Here is a 9,704-nt window from a genome sequence, read left to right on the forward strand (position 1 = left end):
TCAAAACCACAAACTGTGAGATTATGACCTGAGCTGAAACCAAGAGTCGGACACTTAACCTACTGAGCCACCCAGGTCTTCATTTGTAACAGCCAAAACATGCAAGCAACATGTTAATTGATAGGTGAATGAGTAAAGAAAATGTGGCATTATATATATAATGGAATCTCGTTCGGCCATAAAAAAGAAGGAAATCTTGCCATTTGCAACAACATGGATAAAACTTGAGGATATTATGCTAAATGAAATAAGTCAAACAGAGAAAGACAAATACTGTAAGATCTCACTTACATGTGGAATCTTAAAGAGCTGAACTTGTCCAAACAGAGTAGATTGGTGGTTGCAGGTTGCAGGGGGAGGGGGAGAGAATGATTGAAGTTGGTCAAAAGGTACAAACTTCCAGATATTAGATGAGTAAGTTCTGGGGATGTAATGTCCTACATAGTGACTATAGATAACAACACTCTGTTCTATACTTGAGACTTGCTGAGACAGTCAATCTTAAAAGTTCTCACTACACACACATACAAATGGTAACTATGTGGTGGTGAATGTGTTAACAAACCTTACTGTAATAACCATTTGCCATATATGCACATGTCAAATCATCACCGTGTACACCTTAAACTTACAGAATATTATATGTTATTTATATTTCAATAAAGCTAGGATTAAGGAAGATGTTAATTCTTACCTTCTGCACATACCTACATCCCTCAAGATGCTATTTAATATTATTTATCGTAGTCTGTTTTTATTAAAAATATTTGATCATTTTTAACATAGTAATATTTTATAAACGTGACATTAAATAAAAGCATACTTTTAATTTCTCAGTCTTGTCCAAGTCTCATAGATTTTACTACACAAAAGGTTTGTTATAATTGGTTTTTATGTTCCTTTTAAGTTTAAAGCTAAAGCTTTATTTCACCAAGGGTGCCAAACAAGTGAGAGCCAATAACAAAACCAGGGTACCAGACTGTGGACGAACAGCTGAGAAATTCAGTGCAGAGTCCAGACCCATTGGGTTTTTTTTTTTCCTTTTATCTAATAATTTATTTATTTTTTATAATTTACAGACCCATTGTTGACTTGCCATGTCAGTGCAGACTCGACAAGCTGGGAGCAGCTCGGCACAAGGGGCCTTTGTGTCTTTTCTAGTGGCGCCTGGTCAAAGGACAGGGCCACAGCAATGGGCATTGCATGCCGTATCTCAACGCTCATGAGAACTATGGAAATAAGTGAAGCGCACTCAAATGAGAACAAGAAGAGGTTCTTTATTCAGAACTTTCCCTTGCAAAGGGGGTCGGCCACCATCACTCGTGTTTGGCAGCAGCTCGAAGAGAGGGGGCAGAGCTTTCCAGTGGAAGAAGGAATGGCCTCAGGTACACACTGATTAGAGGCTGTCGGGATGGAAACACTGCAGGTGGGCTACATAGGAGTGAGGCATCTTCTGGGATTAGTTAGGGGTGCATCTTTGAATTTCTCTTGTTGGTTCTAAGTTGCAAGAAAGGGCAGAAATTAGTTGTTAATCATGTCCGGCCCATTTTTTTTTAAAAACAATTTTAAATGTATATTTATCCTTGAGAAAGAGAGACAGAGCACAAGCAGCAGAGGGGCAGAGAGAGAGAGAGAGAGGGAGACAGAATCTGAAGCAGGCTCCAGGATCTGAGCTGTCAGCACAGAGCCTGATGTGGGGCTTGAATTCATGAACTGCGAGATCATGACCTGAGCCGAAGTCGGACGTCCGACTGACTGAGCCACCCAGGTGCCCCGTGTCTGGCCCATTTTGATTCAATCATCACATGGTTATGTTTGGCCCCCAATTATAGATAGTAGGTTGGCCTCCTGGGCTGGTTGTAGGTCAGAGTTTACATATGGTCTGGTCATTGCCCCTTTGTGTATTGAGTCTCCGAATATGACAGAAATAAGCACCAGGCCAGTGAGATACCTTTCTCAATCCCTAGATTGAGATCCCAGAGATCTCCTAGTCTCTGACCTCTGACCTCTCTAATTGTAACCCTGGGTGAGTCACTTATTCTCTCTGGGCCTCATATTTCTTCTCTGAAAATTGACAGTTTTCATCTAGAAACTGTTCCCAACCACATGTTGTGAGTGTATAAATGGAAGGGAGAAATGGTTCTGGGGAAGGAGCATGCTGGTAGTGACTGGCACCAATGCAGCAAAGTCAAGTGAGTGTTAGGAGAATGTAGCTCAGGTAAATGTTGTTACCTGGCAGGGTATCTTTCTGTGGGAGAAAATAGTTGAAAACCACTGATCCAGTTAAATCTGTCAGCTTCCTTCCACTCTAATTGCAGTAAGAACCAATCCTTGGGGCGCCTGGACGGCTCAGTCAGTTAAGCGTCTGACTTCAGCTCAGGTCATGAGCTGTCAGTTGGTGAGTTCAAGCCCCACATAGAGCTTGCTTAGGATCCTCTGTCCCCCTTTCTATCTGACTCTCCCTTGCACTCTCTCTCTCTCTCAAAAATAAATAAAACATTAACAAATTAAAAACAAACAAACAAACTGATTCTCGGCTATAAACTACCCACCTCTCAGTCCGTGTGTGACGACGACTATGCTTTATGGGTGTGAGAGCAAAAGTAAATGCTGTCCTCGTGATTGCCATGGGGTCAACTGGCAGGTACGTGCTGATCGGAGGCCAAGATCAAACAGTGATATTGATTTAATCATTAAGTTCCTCTTGGTTTTCCAGTCTCACTGACGTTAATCCTCTTCTTTTTCAAGTGTTTAGTTGTCCTTGTGGAGCCACAGCCTCTGATAAAAATTAAATTACTATTGTTTATTTCTGAACAAAATGTTAGGTGAAATGCCATGTGCTGCCCTCTGCAGATTATTGAACTAACAGACCACTGTCATTTGGAGTAGTTTTGCCAGAAATTGTGATGAATTTCTTTCTTTAAAAAAAATGTTTAATCTCACTGACATAGTTCTGTGTGTACATTAATGTTTATTGTTTTTAGTAGATACCAGGTATTTATCTAGGTCCAAAAAAACTATCCACAAATAAAAGCAGGTCCTAGTTCTCCCTGGGGCTCATAGTCTAATGCTATAAATTGTACTTAAATACTTAATATTTCCAAAGTGATAAGTATTAGGAAGTAAGATAAGGAGGTAGAGAATGATCAAGGGTGTTACTTCCATGAACTCGTGGAAGATGACTTGTCTGATAAATTGATACTTGAACAGAGACATGCTGAACATGAAGGGAAAAGCAATTTGGATATAAGGGGAAAGCTTTGGGGCAAGGAAATAAGGTACCACAGCATACTTCGCATGTTCCAGACACAGGATGGAGGCCAGTGTGGTCAGAGCTGAGGGAATAAGGGGAGGGAAGTAGCAGTGATCACAGTATGAGAGGCGTAGAGAAGTAAGATCTTGGGAGGTCTTGGCATCGTGGTAAGAATTTGGGGACTTGCTCTGAGTAAGATGAGGAGGCATTAAGGGTTTTGAAACAGAGGAATGACATGATCTCTTTATATTTTATTTTGAAATGTTTATTTTTGAGAGAGAAAGAGAGAGAGAGAGCATGCAAGTAGGGGAGGGGCAATGAGAGAGAGAGAGACAGAAGATCTGAGATGGGCTCTATTCTGACAGCCACAAGCCCGATGTGGGGCTTGAACTCACTAACTGTGAGATCATGACCTGAGCTGAAGTTGGACACTCAACTGACTGAGTCACTCAGGTGCCCCTGATGTCGTTATATTTTAAAGCATCACTCAGGTTTTTAGGCTGAGAAAAGACCAAAGGAGGACAAAGATGGAAGAAGTGGGACAAGTTGGGAGGCCACTGCACTGCTGTAAACGTGGTTTGGACTGTAAAAGTCCACTTGGCTTGGACTAGGAAAGTAGCAGAGAGGAAGGTGAGAAGTCATCTTACTGGATGTGGGGTGTGAACAAAAAAAAAGCGGGACCTGGGTGGGTCAGTCGGTTAAGCTTCCAACTCTTATTTGAGGTTCAGGTCATTATCTCACAGTTAGAAAGTTTGAGCCTTGTGTTGGGCTCCACACTGACAGCCTGGATCATGCTTGGGATATTCTCTCTCTCTCTCTTTCTCTCTCTCTCAAAATAAATAAATAGACTTTATTTAAAAAAAAAAAAAAAAGGAAGGCTTGAGCCCTCAGACATTCAAATATTTGGGATCTGGAAGATAAGGTGGAACCAGTAAAGAATCTTGGGAAGGAAAGAAAGAGATTCAAGAGAGAATGGTAGCCTAGAGTCTAAGAAGAGAAAATGTTTTAAAAACAGAGAGGTCACTTTTTTTTAAATGATGTCAATAGAGTAAGTAAGACGAAAAGCAGAGAAGTAGAGGCCATGAGTATGAGAGATTCTCTGAAAGAGTTATGCTGAATTTAAAATGGAGTATTACCTCAGAGGCACATGGAGAAAGGAGTGGGTTTTTTTTTTTTTTGTAATAAGGTATTTTGGCATGTTTATATGGTAAAGGAAATTGTCTAGTAGAAAGAGTAATTTATGGCACAGGAGAGAGAGAGGATGCCTGCAGGAGTGTTGTCCTCAAGTAGTCAAGAGCGGATGGTACTCAGGTCCCAGTGTAAGGACTAAATAGTGTGTGCCAAGTTCATTTCAACAGGAAGAAGGGTGGAGCTACTCACACAAAGGTAAGTGGGTTGGTAGATATGTTGATGGAAGAGTAGGGACATTTTCTTCTCCATTTTACAAAGGGAATAAAAAGCAAAGCCATCAGCTAGGATTGAGGAGAAAGGAGAAATTGTTGCAAGTTTGATGGTCCCTGGCCGCTGGTACAGTTTATGAAATGAGTTTTGTTCCCAAGTCAAATGATATAGGGCACATACAGACTTAGGACTTTCATAAGCCATGAAATTAGCATACTTTCATAAGCAACTGAGACAATGCATTCATTTTTTTCACTTAGGTACTCATCAATCATTTCTTAACAAACCTTTATTGATAATCTGTGATGTGCTCACTGTGATCAACTCTGGAAAAATTACACCCAAATAAGTCTTAGTCACTGTGATTACAGAGGTGATTACAGTCTAGGGGAGGAGGCAGAAATGGGGGGAAAATAATACTACATTTCTCTTTATTTGATTATAAAACATGTCATCTTTACAGTGATCATTCTTCACTAGAATGTCATCTTTTCAGTGATCATTCTTACTAGATGTCTTGGGACATATTGGGAAATATTCTGTCGTATTCTACTAATAATCACAGTTGTAGGATTACATGCTCCCATTTTTGCTTAAGAAAATATGGTTATTATCACCATTACTGGGGCACGGTCAAAGTGCTAAGAGAGCACAGAGTAAGGCATTCAGTCTAGCTAGAGAGTTAGAAAGATTCATTCGAGCAAAGTCTTGAAGGGTGAGTGCAAAGACAGCATAAGCCATACACCAGCAAGAAAATATGTCAAACCCAAGCGGCATGAATCTGGACAGATATGCTGAGAATAACCTGAAAGCAAAGAGTTTTTACTCCTCAGGTAAGCAGGAGTCACAGAGTTTTTATTTAGTGTTTCATTTTTAAGCAGGAAAGGAATGACATAGTTGGATTTTGCTTTAGATAGACCGGTTAGGTGGCTGTGTGGAGGGCAATGGAAGGAAGAAGGGCTCGGTACGGTGTTAGATGTAACAGGTAAGAGCCTGATGAGGACCTACAGTAGAACGTGGACACTGCTGGTGGAAGGAATGGATGGATTAAAGACACATTTCCCAAAGGGTGATACATGGTGTGCTGGCTGATGGTAATACAGAGTAAAGGCACATAAGGGAGTCAAAGATTTCCCCAAGTTTTCTGCCTTACCCGATTGGGTGAAACAGAAATTATAGGACAGAGGGCAAGTTTCTTTGCTTGCTTGCTTTCTCTCTCTCTCTCTCTCTTTGGTGGGGGGTGGGGGGAGACTATGATGTTTTGATTTTAGCATTATGTTTGATTTGTAGGTGTCTACTGGCCAGTGAAATACAGGACATAAATGAAACATACGACAGTGTTCTGGAGACAAGGATTTGGAAGTTATAGTTGTGTAAGTGCCAGTGAAAGCTTGGGGGATGATGATCTCACCAAGTGTTTATGTCTGCAATGAGAAAAGAAGACTGAAGTCTGACTCTGCGAGGAAATACTAGTAATTAAGAGGCAAGTCAGGATGAGCCTGTGAAGGAAAGACATGACCAACTTATCCAGTGCTCCAAGGTGGCCTGGAGCCAGGTTTCCAGGTTAAGCCATGAGTCAGCCAACGGTGGCTTCACTGAAAACAGCTTCAGGTGTCATAGCCACGTGGAAGAGAATGGAGATTTAACACCACGGGTGGTGATTGTACATGTATAAAAAAAAAAACCTGCACCCTATAACCTCTACCCAAGTCCCTTCTTGGAAACCTAGAAAATAAAACCCAAATATAGGTTTACCTGGGCCTTGAGCTAGGCGTGTACAAGAAGGAAACACATGTACAAGAAGGTACGTCTCTATTCCTTAGTGGCTCTTTCTAAATTGCTCTGTGATAAGGCCATATGAACAACTTATAGGAAGCAACATCTGGGATATAATTATTCAAACTCATTACATTGCTTTGTTTTCCAAACTGCACATTTTTAAAAACCTCAGAAACAAGAAGAACAGTGTTTGTATGCTACTTTTCCATATAACTGATCTTTTTAATACAGTATCTCATTCAACTTCCCAATAATTCTATGGATTTGATAATATTATTATCATTATTAAAACGTGGAAGTCAAGCCTCAGGACAGGGTAATAAATTTAGCTTCAGGTTGTCTGGCTAGGCAAAGGCAGAGCCAGGATTTAATTGAATCCGGGTAATCGAACCTCTGTGCTCTTTCCTCTGTATTAACTTGCTTATTCAGCAGATGATGCCTGGACCCAGAGAGATTTCCTTTAATTCCACAAAAAGCAAATTGCTGTTTTAACTGGGCTAATTCCCCTATAATTTGACAAATCAAAGTTGAGAAAGGCCGTATTATTTTGTATGTAGACACTGTTCAAAATTTAAACAAGAAGCATTTACTATTTCACGTTCCAAAGCCTATAACAAATACATAAGGCAAGTATTGAGACAGAAGAGAAAGTAGTATTTTCAGTAGTATAGGAAGTTCCCTCTGAAATACCACGCAGGTGACTCGATACTGCAAGCAGTGAATGTAATTAAGCTTTACACAGTTACCGTGCACTAGTGTGACGTAAGAAGAGTACTGTGTGAATGATTTTAAAGGTTTTCTGTCCATTTACAAAGATCCTCAGGCCATGTGGGAGACGATGGAATCTTTAAATCCTGGGGGAAAAAAGTATGAAATAATTAGATGAGGGTCACAGAGAAACACCGACTCGTAGAAAGTTTGAAAACATCTGCAGGTTATACATACAAAACCAAGTGTTTTGTGCTGTTCATCACCAACAATTCAAAAGATTTTCCAAGCATATTTTGACAAGACTTGAGGTTTTTAATATTTAGGAAGACCCAAGACATAACACATGAGAAAAGTGGTATACTGCTAACGTTTCAAACTGAAGTCTTTGAAATCATCACTGAAGGTCACATAGACTTCTGAAAGGGATGGTATGATTTAAGAGAGAAAAGTTAGGAGGACAAAATGAAAAGAAGTGATGTACACATCCCATAAAATCAAGACAGAGGACTGGTGTCAAATAGTACATTGTTGGGGAAAGCTCCTCCCTGGTGGCTTTTTCTCAAAGTGGCAGGAATTCAACTCCGGTGACTTTATTTCCATTCATATGAATTCCATCCAGCTGCCAATGCATATACCTTGCAGCATACGCTTGCAAATACCTGGCCTAATTCCTGATTTCTGTAAAGCTACCATTTTCTTAACACCAAGGGTTGCAACTTGGGCTGGGGTCTTTGGAAATATTTGGAAACATGTATATTTCTTTCATATGTATATGGAACTTTCACCATATATGCAAAGGGAACTCTTTAGAGTCTAGCCTGCTTTCCATACATGGAAAAGTAATTAGGGTAGTGGTTATTGGTAATGGGGTTGCTATTTTGTCCTTCCTGGATGACATCGAATTTCTATCCCCTAAGGATAAAACAAGGTAACTCTAAACTTTACCGGAATAAATCACTTCTGAAAGTACAAACTTCATTCTTGCATTATAATCATTGACTAAAATGGTGGCCAAGGGTAAACCAGAGACTGAGAATTTCTGTCACCCACAGAACTGAGACCATGTTACTTGAATAAATGACATGTTAAGCCATGCTTAGCCATTGTATTTCCTGCTGAGAGTTTTGACAAATCATAGACTTCAAAATGCCATCATGGGGGAAAAATGAATTCTTTAGGAAAGAACAGTATTTGTCTTCCTCAAGTATAACTCATCATTAAGAACAAGTGTCTGGAAAAGAAAACAGTTCTTCAATTGACATTGTAACTTTGCCCCTTTTATTAACATTACAACAGAATTTTTCAAGGAAATCTGCATGCCCTTATTAGTTCTCTTGATCACTTGCCAATCTGTAATTAGTGAAGCAGCAACTTGTATAAAAGATTTTTAAAATGAATAATGCAAACAGGAGAAAATCATGCCTCTTAAAAAGTAATCAAAGTCTTTAAAAAATTTTAAGTACATTTTTAAACTATGCTATCCGAGAGAGAGAGAGAGAGAGAGAGAGAGAGAGAGAGAGTGTGTGTGTGTGTGTGTACACACGTATATATAAAGTATGTCCTTAGTAAACATGAGTTAAAGAAGATGCAAATATACAGCTTACTATTTAAAGATTTGAATTTTATATAGATGTTGATTATCAAGTGTGTATTACATAGTAGTTATCATTATCTAAGAGGGTGTATTTTAGCTGACTGTGTGTTTTTTCAACAAAAACAAAATAAAGTAAAAACAAAGTATAGTTAATATATTTCAGACTATGCAATGGAATGCTTTTCTGCTTTATGACATTGAGTCTTAGATTCTTTCTCTATTCTAGCCAAAACTCACCTTGCATCTCTCAGATAAAGGACTTGCCGTCTAATGTCGACTTTGCTTAATGGTGCTAATCTGCTTCATTAACAATAAGATCAGGTAAAAATTGACATACAGAGTACTTAGCCTTTAGATGAGTTTGTTGGGTTCCCCCCCCCCCCCCCCCGGAACAATCAATGTCATTTTACATATATTACCTCATTGATCTCTAACATTGTTCAAGAATGGTGTTTTACATTTTGCAGAAAAGCTCCCTCTTATTAAAACAAAACAAAACCTTGAGTCCTTCTGAGATTCAACTTTTAATGTGTACATCTACCATATGTTAGTTCCTTGAGCAAAATTTGAATTGTGCACCTCCTAAATTCCTAAAAGGATTCTTCTGTTTGACTGATGGCAGAGATAGCATGGTCCATTCATTCCCCCTGTTGTTCTAATTTGGCTGTACCCCAGGTGCCACATGTAAACCTTCAGTTAGGCTTTACCTGGGCTCACGACGACTTTGATCTTCTGGCTGAGTACGTAGAACTTCATTGCTGAATAGAAAGTATAGTTGATTGATACAATGGACAGACTTTTCAGTTTATTGTAAAAGCTAATCTTCAGATAGATTTCTCAGTGAAGGTAACAGCCTGCCTTGACAACTTGGTGAGCATAGTATCATCATTTCACACAAAATATATGGCAGGCATTAATTTTCAGTGTCAGATCAATTCATTGACCACAACTATCAAGAGCACAAAG

At 39.4% G+C, this 9,704-nt stretch overlaps 1 long non-coding RNA gene across 1 annotated transcript; it reads right to left on the reverse strand.

The window, feature by feature from the left end:
• Positions 1 to 1,342: 1,342 nt before the first annotated feature.
• LOC122232822 lies at positions 1,343 to 9,499 on the reverse strand. Its single transcript, XR_006210236.1, has 4 exons — positions 9,446 to 9,499; positions 7,180 to 7,287; positions 2,553 to 2,778; positions 1,343 to 1,497 (listed from the first exon to the last, which is right to left on the reverse strand). It is a non-coding gene; the product is annotated as an uncharacterized LOC122232822 (long non-coding RNA).
• Positions 9,500 to 9,704: the final 205 nt, after the last annotated feature.

This window comes from Panthera tigris, chromosome D3 (genome assembly GCF_018350195.1).
Source record: "Panthera tigris isolate Pti1 chromosome D3, P.tigris_Pti1_mat1.1, whole genome shotgun sequence".
NCBI classification, from domain to species: domain Eukaryota; kingdom Metazoa; phylum Chordata; class Mammalia; order Carnivora; family Felidae; genus Panthera; species Panthera tigris.